Raw genomic sequence first — 23,013 nt, 5'->3', positions numbered from 1 at the left:
TATCAGCAGATCGTGGCTTAAAAGGGCTAAGAAGAAATCCAATAGACTGACTAAAGCCAAAGCCTGCTACTGAAGGAAATCACAAACATTTTCCACTAACGTGAACTGAAGACAAGCAGTGGACCTGGGTCCCAGCAGAGGAGGAAACTTGTGACACTTGTGGAAAGAAGCCTTTGGCAACATGCTTCAGCGCTCAGAGGTTTCACTGTTTCTTTGGTGCTAGAATTCTATCCCCGGCAATAATATATGTGCAGTGCGCAAGCATGCTTAGGAGATACTGGGGCTTCAGACCACTGCAAAAGATGATGGGGGGAGGGGGCAGGTCTCAAAATCAAGCGCATCACACTAACCACAAAGTTAGATGTTTGAACACACTAGTTGCTTTGTGGGAGAAAGAGGAGACTTTTCACTCTGTGAAGAGTTAGTCTCGGAAACCCACAGTGGCAGTTTGATACTATCCCACAGGGTCCCTAGGAGTGCACAGGAAGTGGACGGCAGCGGGAATGGCTGAAGGCATTGACGCGATGTTCACGTTATGCTGTAGTCTGTTTAATGTGCACTAACATCAGAAAAATGCATGAACTACTGAGAGAAAGGCCAAAATGTAACACAAAGTGAGTGAATGAGTGTTGGAAAATGACACAGATAGGCTTGCTTACCACAAAGCTGTCACAAACTTTCAATTCATGACAAAATGCAAATGCCTGTGAAGTGCAATAAAGCCAAAGCTGGGAATGCTTAGAAACGTGAAGTAATGATATTTTCCCACAACCCCAAACCAAGATTTTATAAAAGATATAGTGTTACATGCCTACTACACTAGTGTTTTCTTTTTATAAAAATAATAATTTTTAAAAAATAGCCATCTTTCAATGACATGTAGGTGGGAGTAGGTGACTGAGTTACAGCAGTGGGAATTGAGCAGAAATGCCTTTCTACTCCAAGACTTGGGCATAGAACATTCCATGGGATCCAGCATGCCTCCTTTTTCTCCTTTATGACTGCAAATAAATAGAATATCAGAGTCAAACTTTGAAATGAAGGACTCAAGACGGATTCAAAACATTCTACAATAATGAGCAAGAAAGTAAATGTACAAGGTTCAGGTCCTTAAAGAAGCGACTCTTAATTATCTGGGCTAATCCTTAGGCTGAGCAAGTACTCAGAGAAGCTGGGTTATATGAAGAATGCGGTATCAAGATTGGAGGAAGATTGATCAGCAACCTGTGAGATGCAGGTGACACAGCCAGCCTCCCTTGCTGAAGTGAAAAGGTGCTGAAGAAGCTCCAGGATTGCAGATCCAGTATGGATGGCCAGAGAATGAAAGGAAAACCAAAATCCTTACAACTGAACCAATTCATAGAGTCATGGTAAACTGAGAGAAGAAGAAGACTGAAGTTGCCAACAGTTTCATTTTGCCTGGATCGACAATCAGTGCTCATGGAAGAGGTCCAGGGAAGCATTGCACTGAGTCAATAATCTTCTACGTCAGATCTCTTTAGAGTATTAAAACACAAGGATGTTACTTCGAGGACTAAGGTGCCCTGAACCCAGCCATGCTATTTTCAGTCACCTCATATGAATATGAAACTTGTACATCAAGTCAGGAAGACCCAAGAAGAACATAAATTATGGTGCTTAAGAAGAATATGAAAAATAACATGGACTGCCAAAAGAACAAACAAATCTGTCTGGAAGACATACAGACAGAATGCTCCCTAGAGGTTAGCATAGCAAGGCTTCATCGCATATACTTTGGATACGTTATCAAAGACACCTGTCCCTAAGGAAGGACATCGCGCTGGGTAGAGTACATAGGCAACGAGAGGAAAAAGAAGGGCCGTGACAAGACGGATTAACACAGTGGCCATGATACTAGGCTCAAACGTTTTCTGTTGTACATAGGGCCACTGTGAGTCAAAGCCAACTCAGGTACCTATGAATCACAAGCACAGGTTTATATGGGAATTAGCAGTCAGTGAAGAGGCTGACACCAAATGTGGGGAAGATGTCACTTGTTACCTGGTCGATGGGCTATCACGCTGGGTGACCCTGAGGGATCTTGCTTTACCGTGGATCAGTACGAGCACTGTTCCTTCCATCATTTTCTTTTCTAAGTGACAATCTTTATTGTGATCAATACATGCCAATTACAGCATTATCCCTCGACTAGGTGACCATCTTTATCATACCCTCAATAGGTGACCATATTTAGGTAGATATCGTTTTAGGTTTCTGCTCCTTAAAAAAAAAGACACTCTACTTCAAAGCCTCACAAAGATTATTGTCAATAATCTGGCCTACCAAAAAGTCATCATCAGAAACCACCTTGAATGTGGGAGTGGGGAATGGCTTTCTACAAGAACTGGACTAGACACATTTTCTTATTTTATTGAGGAGTAAATTGCTTTAATAAGTACCTCGTTCCTGATTCTTGCAAACAAATCATTTTTCGTTCAAATATAATCACAGAGCCTTATTGTTAAATAACGGAAAATTTCTAGGGTAGGTATGTTGATGCAGTTTCATAGCAATGTGTCTTTAAATTTTTTGTTTTAAAGTTAAAAGCTGGTAATAAATTGAGTCTAATGATCACTCAGAATGTTGAAGTTTTCTGTTTTCACTTTTTAACCTTCTGTGCTGCCACCAGACTATTGTCAGTGAGCCATCATAAGCAAAGCAATGTAGACTGCAGGTGCTGACAATGATCACTTATAGCTTTTCACACTGCTCCAAAAGTGCACTGTGTTACTCATTCCAGATTTAGCTATGCTTATTTTAATTGGTACTTTTAGAGATTTTGTGTCTAACCAGCTGGTATGGTCCAGCAGGTGAGGCAGAGAAATCGCACTGTGCTGGTAAAAATGAAAGCAATTTGATTAATGTGTCTCAGTGATGATTGATATGGGCTACTGATAGTCCATCAATGCACTTGTTCATAAGATAATGGTCTCGATTATTGTCGTTAGCAGATAATGGTGCTTTTACAACCCAAAGGGATACTTTTTTTTAAAAAAAACAACAACTCACAAAAACCCAGAAAATACCAGGGAGGACGAATAAGAGCCCTTATATCATTTAATACTTGGCATATTTTGATGTTTTGTCAATCACTAATGAAAGTGCTTCTTGGATTTCAAGCAATGGTTAAAAGACAGCATAGAAATAACTGTAAGATTCTTGATTATTACAGAAATGTATATTTACTTTGTATCTATCTCCTACACACGCATCCACACAGAGAAGAGTTATTTATTCTTCCACCTTCTTACACGTATATTTGATTCATGGATTTTTCAGATAGATAAGAGGTACTCCATACGTATTTGTTGATGGAGTACCACTTCTAATTTACACAACTCTAATTTGTTAGATTTGCATATTTATTCTATACTCCATGAGACATTTTGAGGTTATTTTGCATACATTTGAGTTGCCCTGCTTCTTATTTCTTCTGTTTTTGTGTCGGGGGTTGGATGAGCTGTATTCCATGATTTGTTAATTTACTGTGAAATTTCACATAATTGCATGTGAGTTTTTACACTTTCTTGTTCCTTTTTTCAGTCACTATCAAACACCTGATCTTTTTTTTATAATCATTTTATTGGGACCTCGTACAACTCATCGCAACCCATACATTCATCCATTGTGTCAAGCACCTTTGTACATATGTTACCATCATCATTCTCAAAACATTTGCTTTCTACTTGAGTCCTTGGTATCGGCTCCTCATTTTTTCGCCTCCTTCCCTGCTCCCCACTCCTCCATGAATCCTTGATAATTTATAAATTCTTATATTGTAATATCTTACACTGTCCAATGTCTCCCTTCACCCACTTCTCCGCTGTCCATCCCCAGGGAGGAGGTTATATGTAGATCTTTGAAATTTGTTCCCCCTTTCTCCTTCACCTTCCCCCCACACTCTAGGTATCGCCACTCTCACCACTGGTCCTGAGGGGTTCATCTGTCCTGGATTCCCTGTGTTTCCAGTTCCTATCTGTACCAGTGTACATCCTCCGGTCCAGCTGGAATAGTAAGGTAGAATTGGGATCATGATAGTGGTGGTGGGGCGGGGAGGAAGCATTCAAGAACTGAGGAAAATTGTCTGTTTCATCATTGCTACTCTGCACCCTGACTGGCTCATCTCCTCCCTGCAGCGCTTCTGGAAGGGATTATCCAATTTCCTACAGATGGGTCTCCCATCATTCAAAATGCTATGATTTTTGTTGTTGTTGTTGTTGTTCTTTGATAACTGATACCTGATCCCTTTGACATCTTTTGATCTCACAAGCTGGTGTACTTCTTCCATGTGGGCTTTGTTGTTTCTCAGTTAGATAGCCCCTTGTTTATCTTCCAGCCTATGGGACCCCAGATTCTATATCTTTTGACAGCCAGGCACTATCTGCTTTCCTAACCGCATTTGCTTACTCACCTGCTTTATCTTCAGCGATCATGTTGGGGTAGGTTGGTGTGCTTCTTCCATTTGGGCTTTGTAGTTTCTTAGCTAGATGGCCACCTGTTTATCTTCAAGCCTTTAAGATCCCAGATGCTATATCTTTTGATAGTCAGGCACCATAAGCTTTCTTCACCACTTTTGCTAATGCACCCACTTTGTCCTCAGCAACTGAGGAGGGACAGGCTGGTGTGCTTCTTCCACGTGGGTTTTGTTTTTTATTGGCTAGATGGCTGCTTGTTTATCTTCAGGCCTTTAAGACTTCAGAGTATAATATAGGACTTACTTATCAACCATTGTTCCATGCTCTTTTTATTATTTAGAAATTGTGCTGATAGATTTAAATTATTAAGGTACTTAGTTAATGTTAAGATAAGGTCCTTGTGCACTTGCTGCTATCTTAAAATAGATTTTACAATAAAAATAATAGATACAAGCCAAAAAAAGGGGATAAATTGCAATGAAACATTAGGAACATAAATGCAACGTTGAACAGATATGGATCCGAATTTGGTACAAAAAGAAATTAAAATGTATTTTATATGTTGTGTATATGCACACAAATAAGTTAAGAACTGTAACTAAGAAACATAGAAACCTTTATCAAACAAAAACATCAAAGTGTGAAAGTATTATTTCTTGACTTATCCTGCAACGATGTCTACAGACTTCAGAAGAAAAATACCCATTACTGTGGTCATTGCATACTCTGTTGTCAGTTTGAGACTGAAGAGTGAAGGGCAGAGCTTAGCCTGTCAATCAGGTCACAGCTTGATGACCTCATTTGGAGGCACTAAGAAGATAAATAACTCACTGGAGGTGGAACATAGGTTCACTCCCTGTGAGGCATGCTTGCTGACAAGACGCATGGAGCTACAGTAGAGCTCTGGAGCTGAAGGAGCCATGTGGAGACCCCTGCCAGTGCTGAGATACCTCTACCCCCACTGGATTCACAAGGCTGTCCACCTACTTGCCTCTGATCTTCCTGCATTCAGTGTCATTGCATGTGTTTCACGTGTCTGAAGAGGAATTTATAGATTGGTATTGGACATGTGGACTAACATAGAACTTAAGGACTTGATCTGGGCTGGGATGTTTTCTCAATATTCAATTGCTCTTGTATATAAAACTCTTTCTTGTATGAATGAGTCTCTCTAGATTTGTTTCTGTAGTCTACCTGACTCATTTACCATCTCTCTAACCTTTCTACAGGGCCATGGAGTCACTATCTGGTCAATGGCGGACAACCAACCACAAGATCAAATCTGAAAGCTGCTCTGAGGGAGAAAGAAGAGGCTGTTTGCTCCCTGAAAGTTGTATCGGTTCAGAAACCCTATAGAAGGCTGCTTTGAGTCACTACCAACTTGATGGCTGTGGGTTTAATCTTTTCTCAGAAAATTCTGCCTTCTTCAATTTCTACCACATCAGACCAGTAGTATGGGTTCATTCAGAGACTTGTCACATTTTGTTTAAAGGTTCATTAAGTTTGGGGAACAAAGAGAAGTTTGAAGAGGCAAACTACTGGTTTGCCTCAGGACTGTAGGAAGAATTAGGCTTTACAACACAATTCTCCCAGGGCAGACCTTGCCGCCCTCAGGAATGAGCAGCTATATTGCCAGGATGGGGGCAAATGACTGCGCAACTTTCCTGGAATTTTTCTCACCAGCGTAGTTTTAAATCTTCTTCTATCTTTTTTCTAGTAAGTTCCCATGGTTTCCTTATGTCCTTCAAGACGAACTATACAAATTCCTACTTTGAAACCCCGCCCCCTAAACACCCAAAAAGTTCACCTCTCTGCCTTGAAATTACCTGACCTAGCAGATTTCTTCAAATTCCACTATTTTGATTGCACATATTTTATTTGTTTGGTTGTTTTAAGGCATCCTAAGGTATCCAACTAAGAGAATTTGTCTGTAGCCACTACTAATTGCAGAGACATGTCCAAACATATACTCTTTTTAATCAATGCAAGCATATATGAGCTGAAGTCCTAGTAGCAATGCCTTTTGACTTACCTTTGTGTATGTATTTAAATACACATAACAATGTCTATTCAACAACTATATAACTTATGAGTGTGTGCATCTAGATATCATATCTGAAATAGAAAACTCAGTTTTGCAGTAGCTTATCTTTCGTAGTCATCTTTGACCCAAATGCACACCAAAGAAGCTAAAATGAGAAAACCAGATAGACATGACATATATTCAAAAACCACATTTTAAAAATAAAAGACATACACAAAATGCAGACTTAGCAAAGAACAAATCATGTGATCTGACTGATGTTATTACTGAGTAGGAGAAGTACTTCTACAGAGTAGAAGTTCCTAGGACTTAAAACATACCGCCAAGAATGGGAACCAAAGTGAGGTGTTCTAGTTGAGGTTTGTCGTTGTTATTGTTCGATGCCATGCGTGAGTTTCCACTCATGAAGACCAATGTACAACAGAACCAAGCCCCGCTGTGCTGGCGCAACCTCACGATCCTTCCTGTGTTTGTGCCTATTGTTGGACCAAAGTGTCGGGTCATTGTGTTGAAGGTCTTGTTCTTTTTCGCTTCCCCTTTACTTTACCAAACTTGATGTCCTTCTCCAGAGACTGATCTTTCCTGATAGCATGTCAAAAATACATGAGATGATGTCTCACCATCTTTGTTTCCAAGGAGTTCTCTGTCTATACTTATTCCAAGACAGATCTATTTATTCTTTTGGCAGTCCATGGTACTTTCTAGATCTTCAACAGCACCATAATTCAAATGCATCCACTCTTCTTCATTTTTCTTAATCAACGTTCAACTTTCACATGTAAATGAGGTGATTGAAAATACCATGGCTTGGAAAGTGGTGGGATACAAATTATTTAGCAATCAGTTCAGTGCTATAATGACTATTTTAAGTATAAAAATATATACAAAAACAGTAGTTTATTATTTCATAAAGTTAGTACTTACATAAGAATAAAAGATGGGCACAAAACTAGATTTTGTTATAAGCAATAGTATTAAAATATTAGTGAAAAATATTACATAACACCTGTAAAACCCAGTTAAGTCATTATTTAGGATATTTCCCTATTGTTTCTTAATTGGCCTCCTCACTTGCAGTCTTCCCAGCGAGATGCTAGATTTTATGCTGGCATCAATGGCTCTCTGATCGATCCTTAACCATCATCCTTTTTGACAGTTTTGTATCATCCACATATGATATGATTCAATAACTCAATCATAACAAGAAGAATTGTACAATGATCACCACAATCGATTCTAGAATATTTTCTTCTGCCTTGTACGCAGTGTTATTCATATAATTATTTTTTAAATTGTGGCAAAAAATATACACAATGAAATAGTCTCCAATTCAACAACTTTTACATGAGTAACTCATTGCAACTGATGATACTCTTAATGTTGTACAGGCATTATTGATATCCTTTTCCAAATCATTCCACTACCATCAACATAAACTCAATGCCCCATAAACAATAGCTCTTCCTCCTTTACCTATGAGAACTATTGGTCAAGTTTGGTTTCTTTTCTTTTTTTAGTATTCTTCATATAATATTCAAATCTCAAACACTTCCAAAGTTGAATCACTTTTAAAAAGAGTTGTATATGCATCATCACAATGAGTTCTAATGTTCCTTCCCTCCTCCCGTGCAAGGATCTTTTCACTGTAGGAGTAGGTCTTATTCCTTTAGAGGTAGGCGAATTAGACAATAGTCATTGGATTTGATAGATTAGAAATAGTTAAGTGACTTCTTTTCTATGAACATATTATGTTCATCTTTGAAAAATTTATACTCATTTCTGCTGAACTTACTGCAATTGTTTTACACTCTTTCACTCTTTGAACACTTTAAGGAATTGCATAATTCATGCATAATGTTTCATGAGAATTTAAGGTGCTTAGAATATACTGTTGATGAAAGTTAAAAAGGAATACAAAATGTAAATCTGTGATGTTCACATTGGGCAGCTCCCCAGCCACTTACCTTAGAGAGAACCCTGATTATAAGGACCTTTTTAACAACTGGTTCACCAAACAAATAATTAGGCTGGATTGTTCAATATGTTGACCATAGAAACTTTCAATCCTACAACTCAGTGTTTGAAACTTGTTTGTAGTTTAAGATATGCTGAATGTGTTCTTCTTCTTTTAATTCTAGGTCTCTGCACATATTATTATAATATCTTACTTAGTATTCTTGAGCTACCCTGTGAAATTTTCTGCTCAGCTCTTTGACTTACTCAGTTCTTCTATGTGCCTTAGCTACTCTATGATTAAGGGCAAGTGTCAGAGTCTCTTCTGAAATCCACTTTGGCCATTTCTTTCTTTCCTTTCTATTAACATTTTTATTTCTTCGTGTAGGATACTATTGATGTCATCACACAGTTCATCAGGCCTTCTTCATTAGTGTTCAATGTATCAAATTTGTTGTTGAGATGTTCTCGAAATTCAGTTGGGGAATCCTGAAGTTGTATTTTGGGCTGCGTGGACTTCCTTCAATTTTCTTCAACTTCAACCTCCACTTAGCTATGAGCACTTGATGGTCTGTGCTACAGTTGGCACCTGGCCTAGTTTGATTTAGCAGCTGATATTGAGTTCCTCATGGTCTCTTCCCACAAATGTAGTTATTTGATTTCTGTTTAACCCTATTGGCAAAGTCCACACATAAAATTTTATGTTATTGAAAAAAAGTATTTACAATGCAGAAGTCATTGGTCTTGAAAAATTGCATCAAATTATCTCCCACTTCATTTCTATCACCAAGGTAATATTTTCCCACTACTGTTCATCTCTATTTGTTTCCAACTTTTCAATTCCTATCTTCAATTGCTATCAATGGATCACAGTTGTATGTTGATTAATTTTAGACTGAAATTGGTAATATTTTTCATTTTCTACATCTTAGCTTTAGTGGCTGCTGCATAAATTTGATTAAAAGCTGCATTGATTGCATTTTCTTATCTGCAGATAGATATCACCTCATCAGAGACAGCACTGCACTTCAAGGTACATCTTGAAATCTTCTTTTTGATGATGAAATGTTGCCATTCTTCATGAATGTGTTATTCCTACATAATAAACCATATGTTTTTCTGGTTCAAAATGGCTAAGACCAGTCCATATTAGCTCACTAATTCCTTGAATATTGATTATTATGTGTTCTACACCATCGCCATGTTTGACATCTTCCTAGTTTCCTAGATTCATATTGTACACATTCCAATTTCTAATTATTAATAGATATTTACATATGTCTCTTCTCATCTTGAATCATGCTGCATGAGCAAATGAAGATCTCAACACCTTTTATCCTTAAGGTTTACTTCATTTTCATTGTTATGGTCAACTCAACTTTGAGAAAGTAGCTCTTCCTAGGTCATATTTTGAGCTCCTTCTGACCTGTGGAGCTTATTTTCTGGAATTGTATTTGGCAATTTCATGCTGCTGTGCATGAGGTTCTCAGTATCTGAAAATGCTCTGCTGCCATCCATAAGGTTTCAAGTGGCTAATTCCTCCGAGTGGACCGCCTATTCCTTCTTTTCAGTTTATTTCTTGCCTGGAAGATGCTCTGAAACCTGTTCACTTTGGGTGACCTTGGTGGCATATGAAATATGAGTTACATAGCTTCCAGAATCGCAGCAACACAAAAACTACTACAGTATGACAAACTGACAGGCAAGTGGTGGATTTAAACCCTGCAATAGTTATTGTTTCTGGCCAGAAACACAGTAGGCGCCGTTAACGTCTCACTGCAAGGAGATAGGCAAAGCTACTACAAAAGAAGCCAAGCATGATTATTTCATGCCTACCATTTTGAACAACAGTATCAATAGAGGAGATATTAAAACATGTTTACATATCTTCACCCCAATTAGGACAATATGTGAAAAAATAGAGATATTTTACTGATAAAGGATACAAACATATAAACAAAATATTCCTACAATATAGTTAGCAATAAATACGAGCTCAACCCTAGAAAATCAACACTGTGATAATCCAGGCTAGAAAATCAAAGAAGAAAATAAACCATATGTGGTAGTTACGTAATCTGATGTCAATTTGAGAGGATTTCGAGTGAGGGGATAAGTCTACTCTGCCAATCGGATCACAGCCTCAGAGGCCTCTGTGTTGGCATGGCCTTCTCCTGAGGATTCTGGGAACTCCTGTATTCTCCTCATTGGAGGTGGAAGAGACACTTCTCTCACACTACTGACTCCCTTGGAGACTCTACTGACAAGGCTGATATCCTGTGAAACATCCCCGAGGAGAAGCCACATGGATCTACCCTGATGCAGCTCTGGGTGCTGTAAAAGCCAGCACTGAAATGCTTACAACGCCACTGGATCCAAAGACTTTATGATCACCGGCCTGTGATGTCCTGCATTCCCCTTCATTGCATGTGTTTCTTGAGTCTGAAGAGAACTTTATAGATTAGTATCACACTTATGGGCTTGCACTGGATTGGGTTGGGATGCTTTCCTAATGTATAATTACTGTTTATATAACGCTCTCTCTTATACACATGAGTTTCTATGGATTTGTTGCTCTAGTCTGCCCAGACTGACACACCATATAATGGCAAGTTCCGAAACTTAATTTAACAAAAATCAAAACTCACCATTGATAAATCTAAAAATACAACTAGAAAAATAATCCCTTACATGTTTGAAGGCACCTATTAAAAAAATAATTTAAAGTGCATACAAAGACTGTGTCATAAAGGCATTTCCATTAAGTGAGAAATAAGTAACTGTATATGCCTACTCACATGTATCCATTCAACAGTAAAATATAGGCAATGGTGAAAGCAATATTCAGTGATGATTACAAGAAGATGGTAAAGAAAATATACAGAAATGATAGTAATCACAAAGGAGGATATGAAAAATGTCTTTCCTCAGCCAAAGATATGATTACAGACATGAAGAAATCAAGAAAATGTGTCAGCAAACATATAGAAATCATTAATATATAAATTCAATATTATTCTGAAGAATATATCCATTTTTAATAACTAAGGAAAAGCATCTTTTAAAAAGTACAAAAATACAGAATGCTATCTTGATGGAGAAAAATTATTCTAAAGTTTTACAATTGAGAAGACACAATGTGATAACACTGATGCGCCTCAAAAACCAAGTCTAAAACAATGCCCATAGTAATTCTTTTAAGATATTTCATAAAACTTGGAAAGTTCACAGGTAAGGTGGATATGGAGTTCTATTCCTATGACAGTGTGGACTGCGCCCTCGGGGAAAAGAGACAGAAACCTGGTTTAAATGAAAAGCAAACAAACAAAACAACCTCTGCTTTGGGCGGATGTACTAAGATCTGTGGGCGTGCTTATGTCCGCCTACGAAGCATGTGTATCCGCACAGTGGTGAGGGTTACATAGGAAGATGAAGTGAGAGAGACATTGGGGGGAAAGCAGAATTAAAATAAAGCAAGACACAAAAATCAGGAGAAAAAAATAAATTTAAAAAAGTGAAAAAAGTAAAATTGCAATTTGGGTGGGGATTCCTGATCCTTTGGAAAAGTGTGTGTGTGTTGTGTGTGTGTGTGTGTGTGTGTGTGTGTGTGGCGATAAGGAGTGGGAGCAGAGGGGGAGAAGAGTGCTGGATATGAGGGAAGGGAAGGGAAGGGAAAGGAAGGGGAGGGGAGGGGAGGGGAATGAAAGGGAGGGGAGGGAAGAAATGAGGAAACCACTGCTTGGGTAGTGAGGGTTTCTGAGCAGGCTGGTATCCAAGCAGACCCAGGAGGCCAATGAGGCAAGAGGCTTGGCTGGTGGGCTGAACAGGGAGAGAGATCAGCTTGGGCAGGGGAGAGCAGGGCGTGCGCAGAAGCTGCTTGGGCTGGTGTTCAGTGGTGAAAGGGGACAAGGAGTAGTCAGGAGTCGGCAGGCTCTGTTGATCTCTAAGGAACTTTGGTGTCCTTAGCTTTTAACTTGTTTCCCTGGCTTCCGGGAGCACGGGACTCCCTTCCTGGTGATACCTCTCCTGTAATTGCTCAGCTCTTCATGTGCTTGCCATCTGCCCGGTCCCAGGGACACCTGGGGCCTTCCTTACCAGGTCCTGGCTATGCTGGGACCTTATCTGCTGGGTGCAGGGTCGGCAGAAGCCTACCTTTTTGGGGAAGGGAGAAGCTGGAACCTACCTTGCAAGGAGTCTGGCTGCCCAAGGTTTCCCTTACCTGGTTGTTGGAATGGCATCCCACATTATAAGGTAGCGTTAGTGGAAATATTCAACAGTACTGTGCCTTTGGACATTAGTTTGATAAGAGATAGTAAAGCTGACTAATCTCATGACACAGATTCCCCTCTTAGACTAGACTTGGATACTACGGAGAAAATGTTGTGTAAATTAATGAGTCGTGTTCAAACTGATCACTGTAACAAATTTACAATAACAGAAAATAAGAGTAATTAAAATGTGCATCAATTGGAAAATAGATCAATAAAATCTGTGAATTCATACAACAAAATCATATATGGATTTAAAATAAAGCAAATGTAGAGTTTCCTATGTGGATAGATTTTTAATAAAATTAAATAAAATAGTAAGTCATAGAATCTGTGAAAAAGTATGCATCTATGTAGCGTATAATACATATAAATAATATTTTGGTGTTACAAAATTTAAAACATAAAACTCAGAGCAAAAAAACCCCGTGTTTAATAGCATCATTGTTAGCTCACATTTGAGCAAACATATTGTCATAGAGTTTCCAGTCTATTTCAGTTGGCCCGTTAGAGTTACAGTGAGGTACAACATCATCAGTTAGGAACAAAGAATGGTATTTGCTAAAAACAAAACAAAACAATAGTCAAGAAACAAATATATTAAGGACAAGTAAAAGTATAATGAAACTTAGACATCAGCATGTAATCTAAGCAAATTCTCTAAATCTGGCTGAACGAGACTTTGTCAGCGCTGCCAACAGGAAAGACACAGCACAGAGTGTGTTTCTTTTTAGTTTCTCGCCCCATTCAGCAGAGGCTGATGAACAGCGAAATGACCAACGAAATGGCCTCGGGAGCCAGAGGGAATGAAAGAGAAACAAAAATCCCTAGGTAATTTACAAAGTAGATAATCAACTCCTGACTAATCAGGATTTGACTTTAGTAAATCTCCATTCACACAATGAAATTAAATCAAACATGAGAAATTGCTTTTGGGTTATTCGTCTCTTTGAGCACAGGTCCCCTCATCACTGTCGATATCCAGACATGGGACAGAACATAGCTGTCACTTTCCCATCTTTCAGCTTCCCAGTACCACAAATACATATTTGCATTCACTTCTGATTTTAAGTTGGGGGCTCTTTGTAGGGCACTTTGTCCCTGGATGATGGAAACCATAAATGCCCTTCTCTGAAACCAAAAGGTTAGGGGTTTAAGTCTTTCCAGAGGTACCTCACTCTTTTGGAGGTCCTCCGCCAAAACACCAGTCACTGGGAACCTAAGAACCAACTCTGTCCTGACAGGCGGTCACTGGAGCCAGAACCTGCTCGATATCACCTGTTTGGCTTTATTTGTGCTTTCTTACTGGTTGTTAGGATTACACACACACACACACACACACACAATTATATATATATATAATTTTCCAGAGCATATGGGGCTGTGTATATTTGAAATCTCCCTTTTGGACTCCTATAAATTAAAAATGGAGCAAATAAGTCACAGCAAGTCAATCACATCGTTACTTACCTGCTGAATGACACCACTGTATCAGTGTCCACTGGCACCGCAATACATGTGTGGCATTCACAAATCAGAAGCTAACGTGTTGCTACAGGATTATTTTTGACAACTGCAGAGCACGTGAACATTTTTTCAATGCTTTCACTTTGAATACCACATTGCGGTCTTAAAGCAGCTAAGAAGTCACTAATTGTTCTCATTTAATAGAGGAGGACACAGAGTCTCGAAAGGTTACGTGATTTGGTCAAATCACCTGGCTAACAGGAAGCAGAATCCATCCAAATGTAAGTCTTTTGATTCTAAATGCACACCTTCTTTAATGTGCTTAGAGACTCTATTTTTCTCTGGAAGGCCTAATCAAAAATTTAGGCATTGTATATATAGTTTTGTTGTCTTTAATAATATTTTATTTTGTTTTGAGTGATAATTTACAGAACAGTTTTGTTTCCCATTCAATGATTTCCATAACAGTTGTTCAATGATATTGTTATTATTATTTATAATGTGTGAATATTCTCATCATTTCCATCCTGGTTGTTCTGTTTTTATCATTTCCATTCTGGTTGTTCTGTCTTTATTAATCTAACTTTCTTGCTCCCCTACATTATTATCTTTATTTTAAAGTTATTGTTGGCAGTTTGGTTTAATATATGTGTTTTTTTAAGAGAGCATAATATTTAACAGGTGGATACTGTTACTTTTGAGTTGATTTGTTACTTAGCTTCAAGATGAATTCAGGAGAATTTCCAGTTCAAGGTCTAATAGAACAGTCTTGGGGAGTCCTTCAGTCTCTTCCAGCCCAGTAAGTCTGGCTTTCTGTGTTGGGTTTTGTTCCTTTTTAGGAGTTGGAAGTTCTATTCCATATTGTTCCCCATTCTACCAGGGGCATCAGTTTGGTCGTGAGGAGAACGGAAGTAGTGGTTGTCAGAGCCCATCTCATGAATCATCTAAACTACTTATAGTGTTGATTCGCTTCTTCTTTGAACATTTTCTCTTGCTCCCAATGAGTAGAGACCAATAATTGTATCTTATATACACACTCAGGACCCCAGACACTACTCACCAAACTAGAATAGAGAACTTAATTATATGAACTATATTTTGCCAATTGACGAAGATATTCCATGAGACTATGGTCCTAATCCTTCAAACCCAGACCCAATCATACAAAAATTTAGTTATCTAGGTATCCATAATTGTGATGCTTATGTACTTTATTATATACATTAATATATGTGCATACAGGCACATATATGTTACACATGCACACATGCATACACATTTATAGATATATATATACATAGATATTGATACACACACTTACCTAGGATTGGGATTGCTAGGTCATACGGTAGCATGTCCACTGGTTTTGAGGAAATGACAGACCGTGTTCCAAAATGGCTATCCTGCTCCCATTCCCACCAGCCATGGATGAGGACGCTAAACCTTCTGACAGTTGTTATTTTCAGTTTTTGTTTGTTTATTTTAATCTTGGCCATCCTAGAGGGCATAAAAGGGTAGCCAATTTTTATTTTTATTTGCAATTCTCTTGTAGCCAATGACATTAATCATCTTTGGATATATCTGTTGGCTGTATATTAATTTTTAAACTGGCATATCTCATAAGTATATTGAAGAAAGAAAAAAATGAAGTAGTATTATCTCACTCTAGTATACAGGGTGAGTATGAGTTGGAATCAAATCTAGCAATGAGTAGTAGGGGCCAAGGTAGCAGTGTTAAGGAAGACCTTAGTAAGATAATGCATGTAGGAAAATCCAGAGCAGTTGGCAAACTTTTGAGGCAGAAGAGCCAATCCTGTCCCTCAGAACAATTTAAAAATTATTTGAGAGCCATGAACATATTTTAAAAAATCAATAAAATCACCATTATCTAAATAATATCCTTTAGCGATATGTATGCTGAAAGAGCAGCATGTGGCTTGCAGGCTGCAGTTGGCCAACTCCTGACAGGAGACGTGTCGCAGGGCACGCACATCCCATTGACTCTGCGAAGCATGGGGGAACTGTAGACTATTTCGTGTAGACTCATACTCCTTCCAGGAAAATCTTTACAGTGATCTCTTTCTCACAACGCATTTTTCACTTTTTTTTTTTATTCTTAAAAAATTATACCCAAGTCCTTGATTGGGACTGGATAAGAGTTTAAAGTCACACACTCATTAAAATCCTTACAGTACTCCTAATCTGTACATGAGAAAGCTGAGGCACTCATTAAATAACTCGCCAGAGTTGTGCAGTTTATGAAGGTGAGACTTATACTCGAATTTCACTAGAGAGTGAACGCTCTTCACCACTTAACCAAGTTTCCATTTAATAAAACAGCTGAGTAGGGGACGATGTGCTTTTTTAAGATCAAGTGTTTCCAGGGTAAAAATAAAGACATGTATGAGCCCCAAAAGGAGGGATGTGCAGCAGCTAATAGCTCAAAACAATATATATTTAAAATACACATTGACATTAAACACAAGAAACTATATTTAAGGTTATATCTGATATTACAAGTGATGCCCGTATAAGATTATTTAGACAGTGAATAATTTTTTTAATATTGTCATTTTCAAGAGACTTGTAGCAAACCACGTGTTGCAGTACTGGTTATGCACTGGGCAGCTGGCTACAAGGTCAGCAGTTTGAGACCACCAGCCGATCCAAAAAGGAAAAATGAAGCTTTCTCCCTCCATAAAGAATTACTCTCTGAGAACCCCCTAGGGGCAGTTAGAGGCGGCCCAACAGGGAGGCCTCGCTCGGAGTCAGAGTGGACCCATCGGCAGTGAATTTGCAATGGCAGCATGTCAGTCCTGTAGTAGTTCCATCTTGCCGAATATGAAGATTCAAAGGCTACACTTCAACAATGTCAAAATAAATGAACAGATTTGAGAAACACATTTTGCTTCACAAAATTTAGATGTTCTTTTAGCCCTTTTGAAGAGCTCACATTCAGAGTTCTGTTTTTTTTCTTTTTTTCTTTAGTGATCATCTGCCTGCCATTTGAGAAGGTTGATTTTTTGGTGGGGGTGGGGCAGGAGGGGTTTGGAAGCACATATTCAATTGCCTTTGATTCTACTAAATATTTTCCTATTTTTCAAATGTTCATAGTGGAAATGTTCTTTCTGAGTTAATTTTTGAATTCTTAGTTGGATTTTGTATTGTGTCTTATGATAAGCTGTGAATTTAAAAGAGGTAGCATGTAAATAAATTTGATAATAGTTGACTACTTTGGGAATGACTGCATTACTATTTTGGTGTTGAGAGTTGGCTGGGTGAAGAAGAGCTATCTCGTGAGTCATCTACATATTTCAAGCACTCATAAATGAATGACATCGTGCAAGTGCACATTCGGAATGGATGAAGGGGTTAGACTAGCTCAGTGTTCTACTTACACTCTCTATGGTACTTGCAACTGCACACTAAATAATAATTTATTATTCAGAAACACTCTTCTGAACACATTTTCTTACCACTTTTATCTTTCTTTTTTTTTTTTTCACGTTTGTCTTGCGGTTCTTCCTCACAGATCCAACCAATAGCAGTTCTGCGAGTAAAGCAAACCACACAGTTACTCTGTGAGGCGTTTCCAACGATCTGGGTCTACAGACGAGGCCCCATCGGGATAGACCTCAACCACTTTTATCTTTCTAAAGCATTATTGAATATTGATTTTTCAGTAGAATACATGCCAAGTTAAATTTTATGTTTCATTTGCCTTTTCATGACCTCTACCTGGTTGATCTTTTAAAGATTATTTATTCTTCTTTTCCCACCTCAAGTTTACTCATTCATTGGGAGGCAAGGAATTCTTGGCAGTTACACTTCAGACAGTGAGAATCCATGCTGTCAACCCAAACACCAAAATTTAGGAAATAACATTAGGTAGACCAGAGACTATTCAGAGGGGATGAAGAGACAAAGATGGAAACCAATTTTCCAGAAGTAAGGCTAACATTATCCTGATGAAGAATCACAATGAATGTAAAGCCACCACAGAGAATCAAAGGGTGGGGATGCGATATTCTTTCTTTCTTTCAGTCAGTTCTACCAAAACCTGGGTACCGCTTCTAGTTGGAGACCTTTATTTTCTGGACTATTTTGTTCTAATTTTACCAACCAAACAAACACTCTCTGAAGCTCTGGTAAATGACGTGCTGGTCAAGTCAAAGTTGTGCATGGGCCCGAGTGACTGGGGTGGTGGAAGTCATATTTCTGAGCAATAACTGCACTGGAAGCGGAGAATTTCAGTCCTCCCTTCCATAGTGGGGAAGACACGTCAATGTGGTAACATCCCAAAATATGGGAGGGGACAGGCCACCACCACATTCAACAGCTGGGGAATAGTCATAAATTGATTAATATATCTCCCAAGAGATGCTACAGACCAGAATAAGTTTTTATAACTCGTACTTGTTATCCTCCTATTTCAACAAATAACGATGACACATTTTGAAATGTACAATTTTGAAAGCAAGTTCTCACTTAAAGGGCATGCTCTCATTCTCTTAAAAATATGACCTTAGAGTCTCATAGATCAGCATCTACCGCTATAGTTTAAAGAAATAGATGTAGCTACTTATCATAAAATATGACTGGTATAACACTACTTTCTGATAGCTACCGAACAATGTATGCAGTCTGTGTGCTGAAAAATTCATGAAACCACGAAGAAGGATTTCTCAAGATGTTGATTAAAGCAATAACGATTAATGTCCATACATATCTAAGCTTTAGGTCATTTCTTTGAACACAGAGTTTGCCTTCTGAGTTTGACTCATAATATGCTTTCAATCTTGTTCAGGATTCAGCTGGGGCCACACTTTATGATAAAGCCCGTAGCAGAAAGGTCATGAGGTGGACTCGATGTCTTGATGACTTTGAAAAGTATATCAGCTTACACTGGGGCATGGGAGCGACTACTGCTGGGGTCTGTGGCACGGAAAGAGCCGCACCTTCCTTCTTGGGAGGGTTCCAGCACATGGCACACGAGGGCTGTAGTGTGTTTGAGGCCAAAAGAAACCACTGTGGTTAAATGCTCTAACGGGTCCTTTTAGATCTCTAATTGCAGCGATTTCTCGGGTGAAAGCAACATACAATGCCGTGAGAAGGAAGACAGCCCTTAAAAGATGGGAAGAGACAAGCCAGTGTGGATCGCAGATAAAGTATTTACAAAACAAACCCCACAACCAATACTAATTGAACATTTTATATTTTGACTTATTCAACTTTCATGATTTAATTTTTTTCTTCATTGCGTTTAATGAAACTTTCCCCAGGGTCACAGCCTTGAAAACTTTGGAAACAATGAAGCGGTTCTGTCTACCAGGCAGGTTTCACAGCTCTCTGCAAACTGCAGTCCATATTTTGTTAAGATCTTTTTTCTTTTTTTTCAAGGGCTGCTATTCAGCATTTTAAAGGTATCTGCTGTTCTATTGAAAATATTTAATAATTTGGGAAAATTAGTGACTTGGGCCTCAAAAAAGTCTTTCATGCACTATTCTAATATTTTTCTTATGAAATATAAATAACACCTTAATATCCACATATAAAAATAATCACATAATTATAAGTATTTTTCATGGCAAGATAAGTAAATGTGTATGCTTAATACAGGTTATAGTTGGATATTAATAGTTCAAACTATTTCTTCATATATTCTAACCAATTATTGATTTATTTAGCTACATATTTATTAATTTACCTATACATTTAAATACAACCTTCCATGTGTGATTTATGATTCTGAGAAAACTACTGGACAGATATTTAGCAAAGAAAGTAAAATATTGCATAGCTACATCTTTTTAGATGGTGGCAATTCTGATGCCACATCACATAATGGTGTGCGTGTTTCAGAATTCTTACAAACTGACTAAGCTTTTGAGTTTAGCTTCAGCTTTCTAGGATCAAAGTTCTAAAAAACATAGGCAAAACATGCAAATAACAGTGATTGGATCTAAGCTGCACCCCAGATAGATAGACGTGGAACTGAAGAACAATCTCCAACTCTCCCATTCCACTCCAGAATCTCAATTTCTAGGCACAGAAATTTGGTGACTGGATGATTCTCTTATTTGCTACAGTGACTAAACAGTGTCATGAGGGGATATTAAAGAATAGCTAAAATAAGAAATGCTTTACTTAAAAATAAAATAGTTATTATATCACTCGAACCCAGCAAGAGGATATTGTGTGGTTTAAAATAATACAAGTTTGTGCCCAGTGGCAGGGCTCAGCCAATTCAGACTGGTTCAATGGAACCAGTACCTAATTTTTAGTTGAATCCAGCAAACCACTTGTTAAAATATACCCATAATCAGGGTTCTCTCTAAGGTCAGCCACCCAGTGTGGAAATCACACATTTCCATTCCTTACTCTTTTTAAACATTCTTCTAAGTGCCCATAGTAATCATCTGTTCATAGGTATAACAAATTATGTAGAACTATACTTGTAATATTTATTTAATTTAATAAAACTCCTTATATTTTTTATGAAATACTATATTTTTATTCCTTTGCTTTTGCTCTTTCGGCAAACAAGCATATGACATGAAGAGAAAACGTGCCAAACAACCCTGGGATAAGACACTGTCCTTCATTTCAGCTCTGTGTTGTTCCCCGATTCTTCCCACCCGATAGTGTGTTAGACAGGGTTCTCAAGAGAGACAAAACCAGATTGCTAATAATTATATATATATATACTCACACAGATAGATGGATAACACAAGAAATAAACAGTTAAATTACATAGGATAGATATATAACACAAGAAATGAGCAGTTAAATTATACTGCAGCACAAATGGCTCAGTGCAACTCACTCTCTCGTGAGAGAGTTGTGAGACACTGGCAGTCTTTCAAGTCTTAAGGGCTGCCAGGGAGTCCTCTTCTGGATCATCAGCCCATATGTTCCTGTCCCATGTTTCAGGGTACCAACTTTTCCCAATAAATGCCCTCACTTAGGTGTCAGACACTGCTCTAGATCTGTAATTCAGCTGCCGTTGTAATTCAGCCACTCATATAATGAGACTCTGGACCTGGTTCTCAGCAATGTCAGCCCTTTTACTAGAGGAGAGAAGGCTCTCCTTTGTAGCACAGATGTAAATTTTCAAATCTGTTAGTCAGCACCTGAGGCACACTTCTGAGGCTCTGAGACCATCCCTCTCCTTAATCCCACTTTCCATTGTAAGAAGGACCAGCCAACCAGCTTCCCTATACTTGTCATCCTTACAAAACTCCTGGAAAATTTCAAACATATGATCACTCAGAGCCTCTCCTTTAACCAGCATCTCATCTATCAGTGGTGCTACTTTAGGTATTATCTTTGCTATTTCACACCATGGATTAGGAAGAGTAGCAGACTTACCCATGCTTTGGGATGTTGAAGTAACATCACTAGTGTTAAGACTAGTCAGGCTGGCGAGCCAATTTAAGAAGCCCATACTTATGATTTTATTTCTCTAGAAGCACTCCTAGTACCAGAGATAACTATATAACCACTGAAAGTGTTCAAAGAGCTAAAAATATTGCCGGAACAATGACTGTAAGTCCAGCAGAAGCGAGTGGATGTTCTTCAGAGAGGAGCACAGTGTGTTCTGAAGAAAGAGGTCCTTTAACTTTCTAATCTGCCAAATACAATGACGACCGTCTAATTGAGCTACCCCTAAAGAAATGGGATCCCTCTCCTCCAGTAAAGCGATGGTGAAGAATAAAGCATGGAGCCAATGATGCGCCAATAAAAGTGAAACATGTTGTGAGTGGGGATGTCAAACAAGAAGATTTATGGAACTATCTTAATAGGGATGGTTTTGGCTTTTTGTCAGGTATCATTTAACATTTTATTAATATTTCAAAACTCTTACATAATGTAGTTTTGTGTATCTCTTTTATTATTCTTATTTAAGCATTAACTATACAAAATTATAAAATACCTTTTGGTATATCTTTTTTATACTTCATTTGTTCAATTTGTTTCATTTGTTCAATTATTCGAATCCCACCACTGGTTAAACTCCTTAACTATTTTCAGTCAAACTATAAGATGAACAAATAATCCACGATACAGGACTCTTTGAAAAAGAATATCACATCAGGACAGCCACAACCTGCCACATGCAATTGATGCCACCTTGCTTGCTGAAATGAAATTCACTGATGGTCAATGACTCCAGCTTTCAATTTGAATTATACCCAAATGTGAATAAGGGAAAAAAAAACCCTAAATTGATATAAAAATTTATAAATGAAGAAAATGTTGAAGATATCAAGTTCATTCTACTTAGATCAACAAAGAAGCAACATTTAGGAAGCAAGATATGGCATCAGGAAATCATTTTAACAGGATCTCTGTGGAGTGTTTAGAAATCAAAGATGGCACTTTGAAGACTCAGGTGCACCTGATTCAAGTCACGCTCTTTTGGATCCCTTCTGGTCACTGTCCTGTGTCCCACCAGAAGAACAAGCCAATCAGGCCAACAGGAAACACAGCCAGGGAGCTCTCCAGGGGCAAGGCTGCTGCACCTTCAGCTCTCTGACGTTGGAAGGGTCATCAGGAAAGACCAATCACGGGGCCAGGACGTCATGTTCGATGAAGTCAGGGGAATTAAGAGAAACCTGCAATGAGACGGGCTTCCACAATAGGTGCAAGCATAGGAGTAATCTCCAGTACATGCTTTGGACGCTCCCATGTGCACCAACACATGAAAAATTCAGCACACTTATTGGTGTGACTTTTCAACTGAACCGACTGCATATCTTGTATTTTCCTCTTACGCCTTTTGTGAGAAACTCTACCCCTTTTATTTATCAGGGTTATGGAGTTAAAAATCTTTTAAAATTCT

At 38.3% G+C, this 23,013-nt stretch overlaps 1 non-coding gene across 1 annotated transcript; it reads right to left on the bottom strand.

Annotated features, from left to right (window-relative positions):
* Window positions 1–17,674: 17,674 nt before the first annotated feature.
* LOC142455879 (small nucleolar RNA SNORA18) lies at window positions 17,675–17,808 on the bottom strand. The gene has a single exon (XR_012785991.1). It is a non-coding gene; the product is annotated as a small nucleolar RNA SNORA18 (small nucleolar RNA).
* Between the last annotated feature and the right edge of the window lie 5,205 nt (window positions 17,809–23,013).

The sequence above is a fragment of the Tenrec ecaudatus genome, chromosome 8 (assembly GCF_050624435.1).
Source record: "Tenrec ecaudatus isolate mTenEca1 chromosome 8, mTenEca1.hap1, whole genome shotgun sequence".
NCBI classification, from domain to species: domain Eukaryota; kingdom Metazoa; phylum Chordata; class Mammalia; order Afrosoricida; family Tenrecidae; genus Tenrec; species Tenrec ecaudatus.
This window is presented reverse-complemented; position numbering and strand designations above follow the sequence as displayed.